This window comes from Phalangium opilio, unplaced genomic scaffold (genome assembly GCF_054372755.1).
Source record: "Phalangium opilio isolate 3A_F unplaced genomic scaffold, DU_Popi_V2 ptg000329l_1, whole genome shotgun sequence".
Taxonomy (NCBI): domain Eukaryota; kingdom Metazoa; phylum Arthropoda; class Arachnida; order Opiliones; family Phalangiidae; genus Phalangium; species Phalangium opilio.
Window position 1 is genome coordinate 7,522,189 of NW_028324226.1, and position 24,553 is coordinate 7,546,741.

General features: G+C 35.2%; 2 protein-coding genes across 8 annotated transcripts in view; both read right to left on the reverse strand.

Moving 5' to 3' along the window:
• Positions 1 to 24,553, reverse strand: part of LOC149610608 (potassium voltage-gated channel protein Shaw-like) — a 519,915-nt gene that overhangs the window by 439,157 nt on the left and 56,205 nt on the right.
• LOC149610624 (potassium voltage-gated channel protein Shaw-like) overlaps positions 1 to 24,553 on the reverse strand; it is a 227,563-nt gene that overhangs the window by 8,600 nt on the left and 194,410 nt on the right. The gene's annotated exons all lie outside the window — the stretch shown is intronic.

The window sequence follows — 24,553 nt, forward strand, 5'->3', positions numbered from 1 at the left end:
GGCTAATCATTCTTACTTAAATTTAATTAGCTTTTTCTTTCAGATTATTATTTAAGATTTAAGGGGTTATCTGTAAAACACTCCAATGATAACTTGAAAACGGTGGCCCGGACGACAAAATATCAGAGAACGTTTTCGATTCGAAATAGTCCAAAGAACACTCGGGACCCTTTAATTTCTAACAGACCTTTCAGAAACAGCCTGTAGTTATAATACAAATTTGAATCCACCATCGCATGTACAGGATGTTTCTGATATGTCTTCCATAAGTTAAAGGTCAAACTGAGTGGAATGTCCTCCCTAACAAGAGCACCTAAAACAAGGGAATAGTCATACATGTGAAGAAGCTTTACTTTACCACCGTACGCCCACTTATACCCTTTTAATAACACATTACTGATACAGGTTCAATATAGTTCTTTCATTGATGACTATTGTAGGTGATATGTCTGGTATCAGTTTAAGCTGATAACCTTAGAAGCGACACAAGGAAGTTAAGTGGTGTAGCGATAATACTTTGAGGTGTAGGAGTAGCTTTGATAATATCATTTTATGGATGTCACTATGGCTGAATTGGCATGTGCTTACTATAATATCCGACAGATCTCGAAGTTTCAATGAAAGCTTCTATTTTTTCCTAGTATGTTAGCAAAACCTTGGGTTTAAGCAGGCATATATTTAATTTTAGAAGTAGGAATGGAGAACAGAGTGTGGGCGCGCGTCTAAGTCCCGGACCCCCTTCCACGGGACGGAGTGGTGTATGAAAGAAGAGGTGGCTCGTAGCGACAGAGGTAAAAAGGAGGTACGTATTTTTCGCCGTCCCCGTCAGCAACATCATCAAAACGTAGTTTAAGTGAGCCAATAAGATAATTTAAACTTTTCGCTACGTGTTGGAGGGAGGGGCTCTATACTGGAGTATGAGTTGGACTGAAGTAAATACTTACCGTTCTCCATTCCTACTTCTAAAATTAAATTTGTCCCTGGTTTAAGCAAGTTAAAAACATTTTGTAAATAACGATTAGCTCTTTTATGGCGCCATCTCTTTAAACGTTCCATCCCTTTTACTGAGTTTCAGATCATCAATGATCGAACTCATTAACGGGTGTCAGATAATAAAAAGAAAAAGGATGCCAGTAGAGAGAAGAATCTTGTTGGCGCTCCTGTGGCGATTTAACTCCCCTCTAACGGTCTAATAAAAGACCACCCGTTGATTACAAGGGGATTGGTGGCTCAAGAATGTTTATAGTCAAGTCTGCCAAGGCGTCGTTCTGCTCACTCAACAGTGCCTTCATGAGGGCGAATGACACTGCATTGGGATCCAGAGTCTCTCTTTTAAGAGAGTCTTACAATTTTCATGAAATAAATAGGAAACTGTGTGTGCAAACTGCAATCCAATATAGATACAAAGAAAGGCCCACTGTTCACTCCGATAAAAATGGGTCTTCGAACCCCATCCAATAAGCCTCTTCGATGTAACCACGAGGGTAAAACATTGCTTTCCTACTCGCTTTTCAGCGTCTGCGCTCTAGGCGTTTTGGGTCCATAGATCGCGCAGAGACGGCTATGGGTCAACCCCCTTGTATGTCTCGATGCTGAGGGTTCCCTACTCCCTATTTTACACCGAACAGGCTTATGTACGACTACAATTTCATCGCATGCGTGGGTCCTTCTACAGTATAGTTCAATAATGCTCTGCCCTAGCCCCCTTTAAGATTTCAATAGACTATTAAGGACACCCTAGACGAGCCATATGCCATAATAATTTTTAGAAAGACCGTAATATATCCCTGTATAGGGAAATCAATTCCTATCTTAGAATGATGGAAAATTACCAAGGAAAAACCGTTTTCCAAGTTCATAATTTAGCCTTTTCTTAGAATGCAATTAAATATAATTTTAACCGCCTTAGGGGATCTTCACGCAGCTTCATCCTTTACTTCCTTTAGGAAAACAAAAGTTCGCCCAAAAACAGTATGAAGATGAAAAAATTAATTTAGGTTTCGTTCACGCAACACCATTGAATGAAGAAATCGTGTAAAATGAGGGATATGAAGTCAGTTTAGTAACGGAAGTAGATTATTCCGAAGCGGGTAAATGAGACGGATGGTTCTGAAACTACCCTGAACTGAAAATAGCGGCAAACCTTAGTCTTCTACTATAAACAATTCCTGAAGTCCTTGGTGGAGAAATTTTACTGGGAAATCTGCAACAATTACCATTCTCCAGAGTGCCTCGCGAGTCGGTAGGGGCGTGGTAAGTGGTGCCAACTAGCGGTATTATTTCGAACTGCTTCCCTTACGTGAGATGGCTCGCATTTTTAAGACATCGAATGACCCTTCCCTCAATACTGATGGGAGACCTTCATTAGCGTTGATCTGGGAGGCAACGTCATACAGGAAAAATATGAACTTCTCAACCATCGCTCTAACAACAATACTTTATCTATTTTTTAACTTCCGGTATTGAAAGAAAAAAGCTTTAATTAACGCCAACATCTATGTAGTAGCAAGAGTAAATAAGTAAGGTTCATTAATAAGGTGGTAGAGATAACGGCATCTTCGGTCAATAGAGAAATCCGTTAAGAATAGGTAAGCTGAATCATTCCTAAAATTTGAAACAGGGAAAGTATTTTTGAAAATCCTCTACCTCTTAATAACTAATGAAACACAAATTTCCCAGCACAAATGCACATCATGGCGGTCAAGGAAGAGTTTCTATTCTTTCAATCAGCTTTATAGGTGCTTTTTTCGTGGTGCTATCCTAATTTAAGGAAATAACCGCGTAGATATGTGAGTTGGTAGTAAACAAACATAGCTCTAAGTAACCGATTTATTGCAAACCATACTTTGACAAGGTGATTTACCAAGTTATCCGATAATTTACCAATAGTTGCGCTGTGAGTAAAACTGATATAGCACTAAAATTGGCATAATTTACCGTTAAATGATATTTTACCAAAAACTTTAATGTTCCGTTTTCATAAATTTATATTATTTTTCATCTTTTTACAGAGTAAAATTATTTGGTTAGAATATCTTTTTCCTCAGAAAAATGCTTATTTTGTGTTAATGTACTATAGTTTTCACATACATCAGTTCTAAGTAGGGTTGGTTTTCGCACAATTCCACTTATCTTGCTGATCATACTATGGCTACAAGACGTTTTCAGTCCTTATTATTAAATTGAATTTTTTTCTTTTTACGAGGCGAGTGAAAGCTTTTATTGGCTTTATGAATTTTAATAAAAGCTAGAGCATTTTTTAAATCTCTTTTATTTTGTGGATATTAAAGAGTTATTATAAGAAAAGGTTTTTATATGCCACCCGCGTATGCCAAAATGTATTCAACTTTTCCTTATCCCAGACTAAAGATTGGATACAGCGAATGAATATTTTTTTACTACGCGCCTATGAAGACAGGAGGATTAAAATAAATTAATATCCTGTGAATATTTTTATTACAATTTTTTAAAAAAGTGTATTAAAATTTAATGATCTCACTAAAAGTGTTGAACTTTATAGTTATTAGTTTTATTTTCAACTAGGGAACACGGTATCCATTCCATCAATTAACAACCTTCACGAATTTTTCGTTCCCTTGAGAAGGTAATTTAGTGTTGTTAATATCCCTTGCAGGACTAACTGGATCGTAAATTGTGTGCATCAAGTTTTATTTTGATTAAATAATTCATTACTAAAATATATCATCATAGAGGGCTCATAGCGCGCCATCTCTTTGAAAACAATTCGTCACATTGCCATTATTCGTATTCAGCACCACTGACGTAGGGTATGGAAACTACTCCCATAGAGTCAGGCTTACTTACGAAGGTTCGCAGAATCACCGTCAGATGGCGCGGCGCTGTAACAACCTGGCGGTCATTCTGCGAAAGTTTGTAAGTTACCCAGATTCTATGGGAGGAATTTCCAGACCCTCCGTCAGTGCCGCTTAATAGTAATTATATAAAAAGGGCTTGGTTTGCCCAGGCCTAAAAAACAAAACGATAAGAGTTTTTTCCAGTTGACTGAAGCTCGGATATTTTATTTTTCTATATAATTTTAAAGACAATCCGTATTTTACTACTCTTTAGAATTTAATTCAATCTCCTGATTTTACTGGTAATGGATTTATTTCCTATAAATTAATTGAAATAAAAAATTACTTATCTCAGATTTTTCATGATAAAATTTTACGAAAATGGAATTGTTGTTGAAAAATCTGAGATAAGTCATTTTTTATTTCAATTAATTTATAGGAAATAAATCCATTACAAGTAAAATCAGGAGATTGAATTAAATTCTAAAGAGTAGTAAAATACGGATTGTCTTTAAAATTATATAGAAAAATAAAATATCCGAGCTTCAGTCAACTGGAAAAAACTCTTATCGTTTTGTTTTTTAGGCCTGGGAAAACCAGGCCCTTTTTATATAATATCTGTTCCTTCAGTCTGCATTTGTATTAATCTATTATAAAACAATTTTTTGCCTGAAATGCGAAATTTTTCACTTCTAGGACGAGGTTAAAAATGGCTCTACACTTCTACTAATTCTTATAAGATACGGCTCACAATTCGTTTTAGAACCCGAGCTTTATGGTCAACTTCAAAACCAACATCCTGCCACGATTTTTAAACTATCAAAGCCGTATCTTTTACAGTCCACTTTACGATTGCAATTATCCATGACATTGCGTGCACTGCCCTTGTACGTTTACAGTGATTGGCACCGTGGCCAGTTATTTTAATTAAAATACCTAGGCCACAGGTCCAGTTTTAAAAAAATCCTTATTTCCAACACTGATCCATCTATCCTTCAAGCTTTTACAATCACCCATTGCATAGACTCACTCAATAGCAGTGATGGGCATTTTTGATATTTTTCTTCCCTCTCCCACTCACACCTTTTTCAAATCTTGACCAAAGCGCCGCTCTCCTCTCCCATCACATAAGATGGTGAAATATTTTTAAACCTCTCCTCTCCTTACTTTATCAAATTCAAATACAATGCCATCTCATCTCGCGTGATCAAAATGGCGCTTTTCTATAGAAACCTCTCCTCTATGGCTCACCTCTTTTATTTTATAAAATGGAACCAAATATCAAGCGCACTACTGTTCGTCAGTGTTATTGAAAACTCATTTTTGAGTCCTCTCCTTTCAGTAATATACATTTTCTCTCATTTCATGGCAGCCCTCAAATCAGAGCCTTAGTTTGGCTCTCCTCTCCTCCTCTCCTTTCAGTTTTTTTCTAGTAGATATATCTCTCGGTGAGTTTATCCCGGATTTTGTATATCATCTCATTTTAAGCACCTGCAATGTCATCTGGTATTTTTCACTCATCTCATTTAAACACTCATGAAGTCTTAGTTTTGAACTCAAAACTATTTCTTCAATCTCACATAATTTTATTTTTAGCGCTCATCTCATTTTTAAATTAGCACTTATCTCATTGTAAAAGGGTGTTTTATTATATAACATGGCTCGAGCAAGCTTCAATGTAGTGTACTTTTTGTTTTTATATATGAGCATTTGGTGTTCGTTTATGCACCAATGCTATAAATAAGGCGCAATGTACTTGTTCTCAATGAGCATCTAATAGAGTTTAATCAAAGCTAATCAGATAAAAAAATAATGAAAGGCAAAATTAAAAGAGGTGAAGTCAAACATTAATAAAAAATGTCATTTTTGACAAAGACGGGAAAGTGTAAAAGATAAGTCCAGAACATTAATTGCCTGAAGCTACAGATATTCAAATTTTCCATTTTGAAAACATGACTATAAAACATCAATTATTTGATTAAATTCTTATCTTAATTGTTTTCACCAAATTTACTTCAGTAAATATAATTTAACATGAAAGATATGCATAGTTTTAAAAAAGGAACATGTTTGCATTTTATTTTCATTTACAATTAGGTTGAGAATTCGGCCCTAAAGGGAGAATAAAATGGACAGAAAAACGTTTTCAGTAATTGTAAAGTTTCCGAAGTTTTAAAAATTTACGTGTTGTGTAGCTCTCAAGATATCACGATCAATCTACAGATTTTTTCGACACTAATAGTGAAATCACAATGAAAATGCCTATGTTATTTTCCGCTTAATAATATTTCCAATCTTGAAATATAAAAATTTAAACTGATATATATACCATATCAATATTTCCAATTTTATAATATAAAACTTTAATCTGATCAAGCTACATTTTTTTCAGATATCTAAGTATTTGAATCTTCTATAAGCAAAGTATAAAGTAGAACATTGTATCCCTTAAAAAATTCTTGAAGGTGACTTATATTCTAGAACTTCTAGAAAAATACTGTGTTTAAATTTTATGGGGAAATGAAATTTAGGTGAAAAAACTAGGAAAATAATTTTTTCAGATAATTGATGATTTATAATCATTTCCTCGAAAAGGAAAATTTGAATATCTGTACTTCAGGCAATTAATTTTCTATACTGATCTTTTACGCTTTCTCTTTTTTGTCTACAAAGGCAGTTTTTATTAATATTTTCTAATTCAGTCTTTATATCATTTAAAATTGTTTATAATCATTGGAAAGAAAACTTATTAGAGCGTTGCGCGTCCATCGGTAATCTTGCTTCATTACCAGTAGTCGGTAATCTACCGCTCTCTTAGAATACTAAAGCTTATCTTATTAACGCGTGTTTTAAATTCTTTGAACCCCTATAAATAACATAAGTCGCTTCAAAGATAATCTCAAAATTTATCAAAAGTACAAACTCAAAACACGTTATCCCGTAATTTTCGTTTAGCTGAAAAAAAAACTGACTGCCACAACATAATTAAATAAACCTTTATTATGGTTGAGATAGTAGGGTTTCGCCTTTGAATGTAACTAATTTAAATTTCAGGCGGTGCAAAGTTTCTCTTTTCTATTTTACAGTTTTAGTATTTTTTACCTACTGCCCAAAATAAGTCTCCCATCAACCACTACTTTCATCCAGTATCTCACCAAGCAAGTATAACGACACCTCGTCAACCACTCCTTTCATTGAGTATAAGAACTTCTCATCAACCACTCATTTCATAGCACATTAAAAAACCAATTTCATTTCAACCACTCATTCCATGGAAAACCAAAAACTTATATCATACACTCACTTCAAGAAAAAAAATGCCCTTTTTACAGCCTCTCACCTATCACTCCACTCATGGACTACCGAAAAATCATATCTCACATCCAACTACTCTCCTCATGATCCAAAAAAATTGCTCTCAACACTAGGTTATCTCTCCGAGTTTTGAAAATAAAATATCTCACCACAAAAATACTCGTGGAGGTTGAAAAACAACCTCTAATCTCAAACTCACCTCCAATTTCAAATTTTAGTACCTCTCCTCTCCTGCTCATATCACAAGCGCAAAAAAGCCCTCTCCTTTACTCAGAAATTATTCAAAATTATGAGTAGGAGATGAGAGCGCCCATCACTGCTCAATAGTCTGCCTAAGCATGGATTTATAATAGAAGCTTACGCTTCCTTGATATTTCACTCACCTTAAAACGCGCACAATATTTATTCCTCGTCTGAAATAGTACCAGCCTGGCAAGCGCGTTTGTGACGTAGAATTTGAGGCAAATTCAGAGGGGGGTTGAAGTTTTTCACGTGATCAAGTAGTAATTTTTAATAGCGCGCGCGAAATTATTTTTAGAAAAGCGCGCGCGCACGCGCGCCGAAAGAAAACGTTTGCCTCAATTTCTACGTCATCAGGCCCCCCAGCCCCCACCCGCGCGAATTTTTATGACATAAATTTGTTTAAAATCAAAATGCCCTTCTGAAGGCTACAGTGAAATATCCATGAAGCGTAAGCTTCTATTATAAATCCATGACCTAAGTAAGGCAACTTAAGCCTTGGTCGAAACTAACATCTAAAATATAAATTAAAAAGGTATCTTAAGTATAGAATTTCAACCGAGACACATAATTAAACGAAAATTAGACCCGCCAGAAATTTTTTTAATAAATATAGTGTTATATTTATTGAAAAATATCAAGTTAAATTTTCAAGGCGGTGAAATGGCAAATTAGCGTCGTCTACTGTAGAGTAATGAACAACTAGCGTCGTCTGCTGTAGAATAATCTTTTGACGTACTTACATTTTTAATTAAATTAACATACTTAGACTTAATTAATTTTGATGAAACTTGAAAAAGGCACACCTTGAATAGTTACTTGTTAATTTGAAAGCATTCCGAAACGTAACTTCGCTTTAGTTTTTAAATGATTCAATGTGCAGGAGCACCAAAAAAACCATGTTATTCCTATGGGAAAATCGGCGAAAATCTGTGAATTTTCATTTAACATTACGTGAGGGTGTGGGATCTTATCTAGAAGGGCCTACCAGCCCTCTAGAATAAGGCCAATTAAATAGATCTGTAGCGCCACCTTTCCACGAACAACAGCGATATATTCTTAATTCTATTACGTAAGAAAATTATTTAATATGTTTAAATCTATCCCTTGTGACGAACATGTTTCACAAAATGAGGCTAGAGCTAGAACCATCTTTGTAGGGCAAAAAAAAAGTCTCAATTAGACTTGGAGTCTTGGACCCTCCTTATTGAGATTTGTAAATTATAATGAAAAATTTAACACCTTCCTAACCTTGAGCTAGACCACTAATCGTTGAGAAATGAACGTTATTTCAAAGGGAACCTTTATAAAATTTATAAATTCGAATCTGCTAATTGATTAGCTTCAAAATTATTTGGATCAATGAATATTAATGAGGGGGGTAAGGTGAAGGACGATGTATACAAACATATTGCGAAATAGAAATGTAATTCAATGGATATTTTAAGCCGTATTATACGGTCTGAAGGTTTAGTGAAATTCAATATTTACTCCGGGCTTGGGAGACAAACGTTTTCAATTTCGTTTCCGGCAGTTCAAAACATTACCCCCCCCCCTATGTGTGATAAGCTTATACGTACATAAAGCCCTTTCCTATTTAAATCAAAAGCCTTGATTATTTTTCTTAAACTCCCTTTCTCCTTGAGCCAGTAAACCCGTAAACATTAAGTTTTCAATTGGTCTAGCCTTAACAAAAAGGTTTTGTCTCAAATACAGGGTGTTTCTGATAAGTCTGTGGCAAAAATTAGAGGGTGTATTCTTTGGGTCAAACAATAAGTTCTTAAGATATGTTCCATAAGTATGATACTACCCATACTTCGTAATGCTAGAAGCTTACTGAGAAGTTGAGAACTAGTTCGAGAACGACAAGTGAGAATGGACTAAGCTCGGATTTGCAGTCCATCTTCCAATTCAGTCTGTACTAAGTCTTGACAGCGCCTCACCAGGCGTCGCTTTACGAGAATCTATGACCTACGTCACTTCATGACAAGCTCTCAGTAACCAGAGACTAACTTACGGAACATATCTTATGAACTTGTGGTCAAACTAAGAAGAAAATGTTAAAGAATAAGGGGGTCTTCAACTTGTAATTACCAAGAAATGTTAATCCAAGCATTGGCCTCTGAAACAAATAGACATAATGTGGAGTAGTTAGCTTTGCTTTACCAACGTACGCACACTTCTACACATTTATTAAAACATTTTGCAGGATATAAAATCAATTACGTTCGTAGTTTTAAGGCTAATATGTGTTACTCCATAAGTGTGGCAATTTCTTTGTTTTAGAGCCCAATATTTGGACGTTCATATCTCAGTAACTAGATATTGTAGACTTAATGTTCCTTGACATTTTCCACTCAGTTTGACCCTTTTATTTATGTCACACCTACGCAAAACACCATGTATAATTGGGTTAGAAATATTATTATCCGTGACGATGTCAACTGATAATCTATATAAATCAAAGTCCTGACTGACTGATTGACTGACTGATAATCAACGCCCAGCCCAAACCGCTTGCCCTAGAAGGCTGAAAATTTGCACGATCGTTACTCAAGAGTAGTAGGCGCGTACTAAGAAAGATTTTTTCCAATGCGCCACCATCTTCAAAAATGGCGCCCAGAAATGTGAAAAATCTTCTCTATGCAACAAAGACCGCGCGTTTCAACCGATTTCGGAAATATTTAGTACACTGGTTTCCTTTAACTTATAGACGGGCTGAAAGGTCTTTTGGGTTGTATTTGGTGCCATCTTTTTAAATGGCGGCCAGAAAACCCTTCTTTATGTAATAACGTCCGCATGAAAAGTAATATAAAATGTCCCGACGGGCTAACGGGCAACACCGAGTGCCTTCGCTCTTAGGGTGCTACAAAAATGTCATCAGTAAAATCTACCCATTTTTTATAACATTTTGATGGAAGTTCTTATTACATGCGAGCGACTCCGCGGGTAACAGCTAGTGAAATATATTATATGAATTATGACTCAAATAAAAAAATTATTTTTAACTATAGAAAAACACCTGAAAATTGAAAAAAAACTGTAGTAGTCCTATTATGTGTGGGAACTCGGGAATAGCACAATTAAATTTGGAGAAATCTCCATGAAAAAAGTCTTTCTTTATGAGAAAAAATGTGTATGAGAATAATCTTGAAGATATTTCTATCTTAAAACCAATGTTCGTTACTTCAAAACCTCATGGCCTTCTTAGTTGGAAAACCCCCTACTTACTCAATTCCGAGAACGTTGCCTGGGTTTATATAACACCAGAAGTTTATAATTATATCAAGAAGTACGTAAATTCGTATTTTCGCGCGCCATGTAAGTTTCTCTGCTATTCCCTCTCCATCCCCCTTTCCCGCGCAGTTAAATATCACGGTAAAATGGCCCTTAGAGGCACGCGTCATCGCCAGACACTTTACTTGTTATATAGGGAAAGAGTATCATGGTGCCAAGAAAAGAAGGTCCCCGTAAAGCAGGTTTTGAGCTTTTGTGCCAGACGATTGGTTATAAGCTATCGTCTGCTTTAATATGTTGTTAGAGGGCCCTCGATAGGTAGCCCTAGGCGGTTCGCGTGCGGTTGTTTCCACCGTCAAAAAGGTAAAAGTTTCATTATTATTATTATTATTATTATTATTATTATTATTATTATTATTATTATTATTATTATTATTATTATTATTATTATTATTATTATTATTATTATTATTATTCTTAATTATTCTAATGTTTTCCACTTCGTTTATTAAATAGCTTTTCTCGATTAAACATGGAAGGTAAACAAATGGTACGTCCTTTATTCACAGTTTCGTTAATAAATTACGAAGATGAATTTTTTAAAATTGATGAGACTGGAGTTCGCTGCAGCATAATTGAACATTTAAAACCGGATAAAAAGCTAGAACATTTAATAAATACGCTAAGTGAAAAATATATTTCATTAAAAGAAAACTGCAAGGCTGAAAAGAGGAGTACCGCAAACTTTCCCTGTGTTTGGAATAGCTGGTTAACGCAGTACTCGTTTGGACAGTTTGAAATTGACTTAGGCGAAAAACTTGATTTTAATGAAACTGAAGTTGCCCTCACTGTCTATTGGTTAGCAAGCAAGGTCGTCAAAGAAATTGAAAACTTTGAGCGGGCTAGGACTCTAGCACAATTAATAGCGAACGAATCAGCAAACCAACAAATTAAGACAACTTTTCTGAAAAACCTTTACGCAATCTTAAAACTGATGAACTGTACTCGTTGTGCAGGCTAGGAGGAGGTTGTCTAGGGGAGATAACACTACATCCCCGCATATTACCTTTGATATTGACCCATATTAATTGGTAAGTTAGATAGCTCCCTCTAGTTCATACGGTATGAACTTTTAACATTAAAGGTAAATATTAGTTTTGTATACCGAACTTTATCTCCGAGTTAAATACAAAGACGAAGTTTACTTTAAATAGCATATAATATCGACAAGTTATACTTCAAATACACTATAAAATCAATAACAGTTTTTTTTTTCAAGGAAACGAGTGCAGTTTCATGTATTGATTGTGTAACAATTTATAGGAGCCGTATATACTTCCATAAGTTTGTACTTCTATCTGTACAAGAAGCGATATCTAGTTTACTAGGGAGAAGGTGTAAATTCGCAACATTTCTAGCCTTACCTCCAGTCCAAACGTAGGTCCAGAGTTAATACCCGTCTCTAAACTACAACCAGCATCTCATTGGCTCTTGAAAACTCACGTCAGCGAAAATTACGTATTTTCAGACTAAGGAGAGGCGAAATAGCCTCCCGTTGTATTTTGACTATGGCGCGCAAATACTTAAGCATCTTATACCTTCTCCCTAGTAAAGTAGATATCGCTTCTTGGTCTGTATGTACCTCTATAGTCGTACATGCGCTTTGACCAACGACATTAAAAAGTTCCTATTATTACATGACTAGATTAAAAGTACATAATGAGGTTTAACAACTCTCAAACGTCTTGCACATCGATTGCGGTTTACACTTCATTCAATGTTATTTCTGCATTGTCAAGGGTAGTGCTTTCAAGGATAATAAGCATAATGGGGCCGCTTGAAAAACAAAGATTAGATAATGAATCTGAGATTTCCGGTTCAAGGATTACGGTTTCCGTTTCACCATTTCAGCTACAGCTAATGAAAGCGCTTTTAAAGATTAAAATTGAAATAAAAATATCTTTGAAGTTTGGCGCGAGAAAAACCATGTGCTTTGATATTTTTGATTTTCATTTTTTTCAGGAATTTACATCAAAAATTTAAAATTGTTATTCTTCAATTCAAATAAGACGGGCTAGGGTGACCACTCCTCCTATATTTCATATTTTTCCTATATTTTTAAGTACTTCCTATTTTCTTCTAAAAAGACATGATAATTCCCCTATAATTTAAACTCGGGATCGATTTTGCTGACAGCTACTCAAAATTGAAAATGAAAAGCACTGCATGCTAGTAAGGCGATTCAACCAACTCCGAACAAAGTACAAAAAGCCATAAGTTATTGTGATAACCTATGTGATAATTTATCTCAGATAGCTTTTTCGATGCAGTGATATTTAGTATCTGAAATGAAAATATGGGTCCTTCGCACTTAATATATGGATATAAAATTCTCTAAAAAATTAGATTTTATTCCATATTCTTCATGAGTTTCCTCCTATTTCATCCCATATTTTTTATTAGTTTCCTCCTATTTCTTCCCATATTTTTAAAGAATTTCCTCCTATTTTTTCCCATATTTTTTATGAATTTCCTCCTATTTCTTCCCATATTTATTATGAATTTCCTCCTATTTCGTCCCATATTTTTAATGAATTTCCTCCTATTTCTTCCCTTATATTTAATGAATTTCTTCCCATATTTTTAATGAATTTCCTCCTATTTCTTCCCATATTTTTAATGAATTTCCTCACATTTCTTCCCATATTTTTAATGAATTTCCTCACATTTCTTCCCATATTTTTAATGAATTTCCTCACATTTCTTCCCATATTTTTAATGAATTTCCTCATATTTATTTCTGTATTTTTTATGAATTTCTTCATATTTAATTCTGTATTTTTCCATGAATTTCCTCATATTTCTTCCCTATATTTTTCATGAATTTCCCCATATTTCTTCCCTATATTTTTAATGAATTTCCTCCTCTTTCTTCAATATATTTTTCATGAATTTCCTCCTCTTTCTTCAATATATTTTTCATGAATTTCCTCATATTGCTTCCCTATATTTTTCATGAATTTCCTCCTATTTCTTCAATATATTTTTCATGAATTTTCTCCTATTTCTTCAATATATTTTTCATGAATTGTCTCCTCTTTCTTCAATATATTTTTCATGAATTGTCTCCTCTTTCTTCAATATATTTTTCATGAATTTCCTCCTATTCCTTAATATATTTTTCACGAATTTCCTCCTATTCCTTAATATATTTTTCATGAATTTCCTCCTATTCCTTTATATATTTTTCATGAATTTCCTCCTATTCCTTAGTATATTTTTCGTGAATTTCTTCCTATATTTTCCAGTATTTCAATGTTAAATTTCCTATATTTACTACAAAGGTATTAAAATTTTCAGTGGTCAGCTTGAGCTGGAACTTACACCAGAACGACACCAAAAAGTCTCAAAACATGAACGAGATTAAAATAAAACCATCCCTCTCGCTTTGTCCAGTCGACCAATTACTATCATTATACGTATAATCCATTAAAAACTCTAAAATATAATTGAAAGAATTTCGCTGAAATAAGCCTGATTTGAAATGGATGTATACACGTATATATTTTTGAGTGAAATAATTGTGAGAGCAAGTAATTTGTTAAACTCATCGTACCACGAAAGAGTTCAAAAGATACGGTAGTGGTTTGGCCTTCCATCTGAATTTTTTGACGTATCTCCCTGGTTGCTCCGATTAGGTATGGGCGAACCTCCGTTTAATTAGGCAAGCCGAATTAGAGCGCGTAATTACATTAATTAGAAGGGATCGCTTCGCACGGTTCAACAGCGAGAGCTCTTTTACCGCAGCTTCACTAAGTTTTAGCGCCTAACACGAGGTTGGCTTGTTCAGTTTCGCTAATTTTCGCACGTTTCGGGCGTTTGACGTTTTGGGGTTTTATCATACTACTACCCCAATGTACGATAGCACGTCAAATTGCAGAGGTATTCCCTAGAGTGACCCCTATTAATTTACTTTAAATAGTTTTTAACAAACTAGTCATTCAAAAATTAGACATCCTAAACTTGCCGAGTAATTAAAAGATGTCCGAATCAAAAACAAAACTTTGAAAATATATTGACGTAATAATTTTAAAAAATAAAAAAACTTGCAATGAGCTCTAGTATTAATGCTGTTCCTTAGTGTTTCACACAGAAATGCACTGTTAAACCATACATTGTCTTGCAGCACCCTAAGACAATTTATCTCAAATTGACAGCAATTAAAATTAGCGAACTGACTTTTGTTATTTTACGTTCAATAGCTTCACCGGTCGACTTTGCTTGAACTTAAAACGGAAATGTATTTAAAACACGAAATTATTGCAAAGGTAAGAAATCATCAGACTTTAAAATAACGCTGTAACTTTGGGTGTACCGAATAAAATCCCATATAATCTTCCAGAGCTCTACCCTTTGACAAGTAAGCTAGAACATTCAGAAGTAAATAAACATATTTTAAGGAATAAATGTTTTAAGGGTTCGAAATATTGTAGATAAAGTTCCAGCACTATTTGTGATAGTTCGCCGAACCCACCCATCCCATTGAGAAAAGAAATGGACCTACTTTCTAAACAACACCATATTCCTTTGCTAAATACCACATTTTCCTGTACTCAGTAACATACTAGCAATACGGAAAATCTCTTCGATATCTTTGATATTTGATAAATTACAGCGGCTACTGAATTTTACAATTAGAAAATATAGTCGATACGTTGTTGTATTGTGCTATGATATATATATTTTTGTGTATTATCATAAATCGATGTAAGGTACACAGAGGGTATGAGTATAGCGTCTGTTTTCTCAATTTCAGAATCCCATTTTCGCGTTTTAGTTTTGCATAAATTTATTTTCATAAGTCTCCAACGCTTATGTAAAAGAGGATCTGTATTTTATTGTTGTATAATGTCCCTTAAAATTTCAAAGTACTTTAAAGGTGGGCGTGGGCTCAGTAATTGAGTTGTATTTCTCTACGCTCACTGTGAACGGGTCTCTAAAACCTATGGGCTTTATAAAAACGCACCAAAAACCCATCACTAAAATCTTCAATTTGGATGAACTTTCATATTAAAGATAGTTTAAGATATTTATTGTTTCAACTTCAATAATATTTATTATTTTTTATGAAACATTTTAAGACTTTTTTTTATTAAACAGTGACTTTTGAATGACAATTTCTACAATGCACGCAACTGCTAAATATAAAAACCCTAAAAAAACCTGGTGGGCTGGGTGTTTTCGAACCCTGCAGAACATTACTACTATTCAAAACCATTTAGATTATTTCCTCATGAAATCAGCTCCCAACATACTTCAAAATTTCTGAATCGGAATAACTTAGTTTCAGAAGCTTGCTAATACGACCCCGGGGTTACGAGGTTTAGAAATCTTGACATTTTGTGACCGCTGACTCCCCATAATGTCTTGCGATGGAAAGCAGGAAAACGAGAGGATTTTGAGACTTTCCTGGAACCAGAAGTAAGATAAGGGGCTAGAAGTATCGAGGTAAACAAATTCTTCACTTGGCGAGAGTGAATATTCTTGATAACACACCAACGGTTGGCCGTCTGGTAGCGGTTCCTGAATTTTGCCTCCAAAATGTGAGACGCTCGTGGTGGTAGACGGCCGAACTAGATTCAAGCTCCCGCGTCCGTGTTCCGCGGCTTTAGATTGAGGGGAAGGGGATAGGAAATTTTTTTGGAACTCGAGCAATTTCTTTCTCTCCAGTGTAGGCGCGTGGGAAGCGGCATAAAATCCTCAAATTTGTTCACTAGTGCCAGGATCTTTCACCAATGCTAGAGCACTTTACTTCTAGTCCCTTATCTTACTTCTGCTGGAACTAAGACTTACGGTAATAAACTTATCGCGTTCTAGAAACGGAGCTATGAGTATGAAAGGGAAAGGAGCAATAGAAAGCAGCCCAGGTTTGGCTTTGACTTTCGAACGATCCATTTTTTTATTTTTTTTTTCTAATGAGCACGCGACTTGAGCGTTACGACTGAAAATATGATGTGGGTCAAATGAAGCGAAGCTAAAAGGAAAGAAGGCAAAGAAAATTACTTTTCTTTCACCCCCCTCCCCACCCCGTTCTTTCTTTTATTTTCTGCAATAGCTCGATCTTTCATATCCATGCTTCTACTCTAACACGCTCCCATTGAGTACTGTATTTGGGGTACGTGACAAAATGCTGCGTTCCATTATCGCACTGGAGAGATCAAAATGTAGATCGACCACGATGAGGAGAGATTTCTATACTTTTCTAAATACGTTCGGGACTTCAACTCAGGTGCTAACCAACTATATTGATCCGTTTATGGGATAAACATTTCGCTTGAATTCACCTCGCATAGATGGAGCCACCGCTTTTGATTTTGCTTGGGTGAATAGCTTTGTTTGTATAACTTTGTTTACCCATCAGAAACCTTAACTCTTTCGAAAACAAATATTGGCTAATTAACGATTTTTCACTATACAATTTTCTGCTGGAAAATGGATTTTTCTTGAATGATTAAATTTTATTAATAAACCAAATTCTTTTTTCGGTAAATGTTGTAGCCTCGTCCAGTGGTGAACAAATTCTCGAATTAATGACACGATTGCCGATTATTCCCCATGCAGCTTGGTAGTGCAAACGTTCTTCGCCAATTTCTTTTAAAGGTCATAAATATCTCTTGGCACTATTATCTTGCGACGTTTATATGCTATCTGAGGCTTCTAGGTTCAATACTTGGTTTGAAGGTGAAATGAACCAGTATATTGTTCTCCTAAGCTTTGTCTTCAAAGCCTGATGATGCTCAATTTAGTTCTACATATTGTGGAATTTCTTATCATTCGAATATTGCCCCTTTTAGAAGGGTTGAAAGTGCTACACACTAGCAGGAGCAAATAGAAAGAACTGAAGTGAGGCACTGGGTTGAATGAAAGCCTTCCTATGATTTTTACGAAGCAAAGTATCGCTTATAGACCTTTTTTATGTTAAAAAAGAACAGGTAGGCAACACTCAGTACAAGGGGTTTGATATATTGTCCTCTTTGCAAACCCTCATGGTAAAAAATTGCTACAGCGCAGGCGCCAAAAGCGAGGTTGAAGGCAAAGTTTTACCCCGTGTCTTTCCCTCTGTTACATCGAAATGGGCTGTTGTCTTTAGTTTCTTCGTCGACCCATCAGCGCTCTTATTTGAGACCTAATTCCAATCTGTCCAACGAAAATAGTTCAACTTTTATGGTATTCAGAGTGTCGGAATGTATTATTGTTTTTGATGATCATTGATGTCGTAGTGCAAACCTGGTAAATATAAATAGGCTTGCCTGTGTACTCGCGCTAGTATTTATACGCGAGTCTACCCCTAAGGGAATTAAATATATTTCTTTTCGTTAATTGGCCCAGAATCACCTACTGCCACACTTTTAACCATTTTATATTTGCCTTTGACACTAGTACTATGTAGGATTTTATCAGAGGGATTTATTTGATAAATTTATAAACCTTAATTACGCCGTAAATTAAATTTATTTTCAAATACGGTATTCGCATATCTCACTGAAGATAATATTTTAATTATAATATATGTATATATAATAATTATATTTGGAACAAGTAAATATAAATTACACGCTCGGATATGGGAATATAGTAGTTGTAATATATTTGAACTCTAGTGAATTACGCAATACTTAAATTTTAATTAGCCCTATATTCAGAGGGTTTCGTTATCTATTCATTATCATGGATGATACCCTCCCTAGTTATTAACAAATATCTTTTGACTTAAAGGGTTAATTTCAAATTAAATTACTTTCTTAATTTTAAGTTTTAAAGAAATTTATTTTATATATTTATTTAAGTAGAATTTGAATATATACTTTTTGTTAATTTTGAAAATGTTTTAAACGTAAAATAATATTTAAAAAATAAATCTTAGCTCGCCCTTGGCTAGATCCTATTTGAATTGCCCATCTTGCACACGTATCCAGCCTGCTTGTTTAAGTTAATACAAACATCACCAATCAGCAATTCTTTAGCAAGCACCACGCCGCCATTATCATATTGATATCAGTCTGAGAAATAAGTTTAATTTTTAAACTAGTCCTTACGCTCAAAATAATTAACTGGTCCCAAGGACCAGTAACCCCCACTTCTTTAATTTAAAAACTGGCGAAGCAATTAATAAACTGGTATTGAACCAGGGGAAGTGTGCTATTTCTCAGCTTTTACTGATTGAAAGGCAAATCTTACTAACAAAGTTGAATGAGCAACGCTTCACTTCGCGCCAAAGCTTACTAACTTGCTATATCTATACGGGATTTACGAGATATTTTCTGTGGGCGCTGCCATAACCTGTCGGCGGCCTTTAGTTAGTGGCTGACATTGCCTGTCGTCGAACGCGCTCTGTAGCCTTGGCAGAACAACTCTCCGAAAAGGGGGCGGTAACCTCGTAAGTCCCGTATACGTCATACAAAAATTTTAGGGTTCAAAAGAACACGGGTTTTTTTAAAGCCAAGCCCACCGGGTTTTATTGAGTTTTTCTGGGTTTTATTGGGTACTTGGGTTTTTTATCTTTAGCAGCTGCGTGCATGGTAGAAATTGTCATTCAAAAGTAACTGCTTAATAAAACAGTCTTAACATGTTTCATAAAGAATAATAAATAATATTAAATGGTAGTTCTGATGTTGAAACAACAAATATCTTTAAAATGAAATAATTCTAGCATTCAAATTCATCATAATTGAAGATCTTAGTGATGGGCTTTATTAAGTGGATTTTTAGTGGTGGGTAAAACCCAATACAACCCGCGCGGTTTTTTTGGGCTGGGTTTTTTTAATTCAAACCCTACTAAAATCCCACCCTCCAACAAAATTTAAAACCTATAGATGTTGCACGTTCAGTTATAACTTGAGAGCTTGCTTAACTAATTAATGGATCATTCTATTAAAAACAAGAAATTTGTATAGATTTTAACAGACCCCAATAGCCATAGGTATTTTTTAAAAAGACAAAAAAATCAGCTTTACATTTTTCGTATCTGTATTATTTTAAATATTGTTGTACTTCTTTTGCGTAATATTCCGAAAATAGGTAATGAGTAAATGGTGTTTACTTATGAGAGGTAATGTGTGATGCTGGTAGTGGTGGATATATATTGGTAGCGTAGCTCAAAAAGGGTCAATTATTTTCTATGACATGTTTGCCACTGGGACATGTATAACACTATGAGTTAATAATATGTTAGCTCCCTATAAGTTACTCAAGCTCCATAGGCGTAATGTATCCAGCGATTTCTTCTCATTTCGCCCGCGCAAGGAAAAAATCCGAATGTTGCGCTCTCTCTTGTCGAAAAAAATCCCGCTCGTACGGCTCCTCTAGACCTCTACCTCGAGTCGTCGGCTGCTTTTTCACCAAGGGAGTGTTTTAGTCGTGAATGTTTTTGTTTTAAGAATTTAACATTAAATTATGGCATTTGTGTCAGTAGTGAGACAAAAAATGCAGGAACTCAATGCATTTTGCCGATATTGATAAAGAATGCTAAAGATAAGAGTTGCTATTGAAACCAGAAAATTATACAACTGAGCTAAATCCAATCCACTGATCTCTAAACTGTTTTCTTAACCGAGGCTAGTGACTCAGTGAGCGAAATAATCGGCTGCTTAAATAGCTCCGATATCATTGGCTAGCTTCCACTATACGCGCTTCCGGGGAAAAACCGGAAAGAAGAGTAAATAAGATTTTCGTTCACGTGGCGGCCGCAGAGCGTCGCATATAATTGGGAAGCCGGCGGTGCGGGAGAAAACGCTGGAGTATAAAAATGTATTGCCTGAGTAACTTATAGGGAGCTAACATATTATTAACTCATGATAACACCTACCTCTTTTACCAGCATGCATTACAAAACGACAGTCAAGGGGAAAATGGACAAAGTACTAATACAGAGGCTAAAAAGCCTGCCTAAAAATATTTACGGTACGAAATTGGTTGGTCTGCTGATGTATAATCTTGCAATTTCACAAATCAAAATTATATTACGCAAAGAAACGTTTAGAGATATATGTAGGTTTGCCTACTCCTGCCTTATACTTAAACGACGTATCGGAGACTGGCTGATAGGATTCCAGTCTCTTAGCTACCCACCGATGTCTTCGATGATTTTGCCTCTGACATTTATCTTTACTCTTTGTATTGAAGAAGCTACGTCTATCGCGTTGACAATGGCCAAGGACATTTCCAATGTCTTTCTAAACATAAAACCATAAATTCCAAAATATTGGTTTTGTTTTTCACTATTAACTCCTCTTATTAACCGTAATTAAGGATGATTAAGGGATTATTCATGAAGGATCTTTTATCAATGAGGCAAACATGTCATTGATGAGAATTGTCCCGTTGTGACCTATCACCTGAAGAACCACATGTTTACAAAATGATCCCGGCTGGGCCCCCGTTTTGTAACGTGGAAATTTCTTCTCTTTTTCAATATATATTTTTAATACACAGACAACACTTGTCTTTTTTCTGCTTACAAAAACATGCATTCAGTAAAACCTTTTAAAAGCACAGGCGATCTAGCCTCGTGGTATAAAATGTATACGTGGGTTTGCTTAATTACTCAAAATATTTATTTTTTAGACGGTAATCAAAAATAATGCATTTTATCAAAGAATCTGCAGCTACAAACCGGCATACACCTTTATAAAATTTATTTACCCAAGTGTCGCTACCGCTCTTACGCTATATTTTTTTTTTTGATAAATAAAAAACATCTAAAAAAATATGAAAAGCCTGACGCGTTACGAATGCATTTCTCTCCAAATGCTTTTAGATGTGTTTCCAAAGAAATTTCGCTATGAATAGTAGCCCTGTCATTTATTAGCGCGTGTCTAATATATAGACGCAAGGGGAACGATCTTTCTACCATAGATACTATGAATATATCCATTCTAAAGTAAAGTATATATTAAGGAAATCCCGTTCTTTCTGGCTCTTTGTTTGTTTAACAGACAGTCCTTGATTCTACAGGGTTTATGCATAAAAACAGCTTTTAAGGACTTCAAAGCAAATCTCGCTTTTGTATAATTAAAGCAACGTTCACACTTGCACTAGAGTCGGTTGAGATCCCCTAACTAGTTGTGAAACCTGTTCGAAACAATTCACATAGTCTCGGTTCATATTTTAAGACGCTTCCGTCAGTACCGTCTGCTTCTGCTTCCGTTGGTGCCTTCTGCTAAGACCCTGATAACTAGTCCCATCCTAGACAACGAAAACTAGACACTAGTCAAATCCTTTTTCTTTTAAGTTGTTCGTGAAGCGACTTTAAGAAACTTTGTCATTAGCTTCTCGAGTATCAGTTTTGTTCACAATTAACTTTGGAAGCGTTTTGAATCGCTCCGAACCGGTTTCTCATGTAAGTGTCAACATGGCTATAGTATAGTATACATGTGGGTAACAGCCCTTAAAATGTAGACTGTATAAAAGCTCTGCATAAAAAGAACCTAATTTGCTCTATAACATAAGCCATTAAATCATTAAATTGAATAAAGAGTTCAAAAAATTTTACTTTTAAGATTTTCTACTCATAATTGCGATATTTAGTTCTAGTTTGTTGTTGTATCTACAAATATCACTTTAAACTGAACTAGTTACGTTTATCTAATAGTTCAGTTTATTTTTCATTTAGATCTCTTCACATTTTGCAGCAAAGGTCGTTCCCAAGTTAGGTAAGCTATTATTCCGACTGGCAAGAAATGAGACTTTGAGGAAAATAATATGGTGATTTCTCTGTAATATTTGTTGGATTTTTAAGGTTACAAATTTAATTTTGAAGCGAAATTTATGACATAAGCCAGAATTTTCATGTTTAGTAGCCTAAAGCTACTTTACTAATGCCAGAAATATATACGGTAACCATAGGCCGCTATGCAGGAACATATATGTTTCCGATATCTATTGCCTCTCTTTGGATTACGCACCACCTGCTTCATGCGAGATGAGTCTAGATCGCCCCTCCCGCGAGATGAAAATCTAGGGTCTTATATTTAGAACAAACTTTCACTCTTCCATCACTCGTATATTTGGGAAAGCGCTTCTGTAACGATATGAAAAGATGCAGGGAGAAAACTTCCTCCTTTTCTCCTCTTAATTCACCATCTACTTTCTCCTCACCACAAAAATTACTTTTTTTAAAAAAGGCGTTGCTTTTCAGGTTAATATTGGCGTAATAAATTTGGATGAAAAGCTGATAGATCATCGAAAAACTCCAAGATAAGCATATTTGGCAAAGAAGGAAAAATTGCCCAGGGATAATCTGTTAATTGAGAGGAAAATAAGGGAGCGCAAGGTTATTGGCGATTGGGTTACAGAACGTTTAATGTTTTGACCCATCTAGTTGAGTCAAAGGTTCTGTATTAACCAAATTCAAACTCTTTCACGCTTCATAAAGTTTCTATACCTATTTTTTATCAATGTCGATAAATTTTATTTTATGTTTTAAACGAACTTTTCTGAATAACGTCGAATTTTTAGCCCAGCTTATCTTAGCTTGTCCGTTTCAGTTCTAACCAGGGTGTCAAACAACCTTGTTGAAGAGTGCCTTCTCTCATACGCTGGAGTTTTTCGTTTAGCTATACAAGAGAGCTAGTTTATTAACGAGTTGAACGGCACTTTATCTCTAATTGGAGTGAGGAATTTTCAAATCTTTTTTCCCGAGCCTTGAGAGATGAGTTTAATTCAAAAGTTTGCTGGTGTTGGAGCTCCTCGCTTTTCGGTTGAAACTCGTAAGGAGTAATTTTGCGTAACCTGACACCATACAGACACCCCATAAATCCTAGCTAGATCTGTCATTTATTTTTAACAGCCGTAGAAATTAACTTTTACACCGTCTAATGATTCTATTGCCTGACTAAGATTGATTATGTAAGAAGTGCAATCAAAGCGGAACGTTAAATGGATACTTAAGTAATTTTAATAGCGCTTTGTGCTACGCTTTAGTCTGGCAATTCAACAGAAATTGTATATACTTTTGCATTTTAAAAAGTAGTTTAAACTCTTTGTTTGCCCATGATGGTGAAAAGAATCGCTTTTCAAGTTCAACTTGTGATATAGCTGTTATTATTAGTATATCTTTAATTGATTCGACCACTTTTCAAACCAATATAAAGTAAAATTGAAACATTAAGTATTTTTTATTATTAGCAGTATTAAATATTAGCAGAAGTATATAATACTTCACTTCGAGAGAAGTGTACCACAAAGCGGGGTAAGTGTAACGTCATTCTTCCCAACATCGAAATATTTGGAGAAATGTTACTAAACCGAATCTCATACGCGATAAATAGTTCCCTCATCATTACTCTGTTAGCGCTTAACTATTTTCCAAGGCGCATGCACTTGTGGATTTTTGTCCTACGTCAAGACAATCAAGGTTTGTCGGTTGATGGCTGGGGATTTAGTGCCAAAGAGTTATAGAATTCACCTTACGGTGCGATGCCCATCTGAAGTTTGATGAGCGAGCAAAAAGAGTGAGCCTGGGAAGAATAACGTAACATAACTAAAGTATTAAGAGGATACAGAGTGTCATCCTTCTTCTATTATCCTCTCCTGATATTAGGGGATTTGTATGGTTAACGCCTTAAGTGCAGTTCATAGCATAAAGTGTGACGAAATAATTTAAGCTTGGTAATACTTGTTAAGCATGCATGTCCATAATAATACCCATCATAAGGAATTCGATTGTAAAATGTGTTACATAGCAGCAGTTTCACTAAAACGCTCTTCCCAAAAACAGCAAAAAGTGGTTCCTTTAAAATTGCTGATATGAAGTACCCTATATCCAGAGTTCAAACCCCCCCCCCCCAGCCCACAGGGTTTTATTGGGTACTTGGCTTTTTTTGGGATTTTTATCTTTATCAGCTGCGTGCATGGTAGAAATTGTCATTCAAAAGTAACCGCTTAAT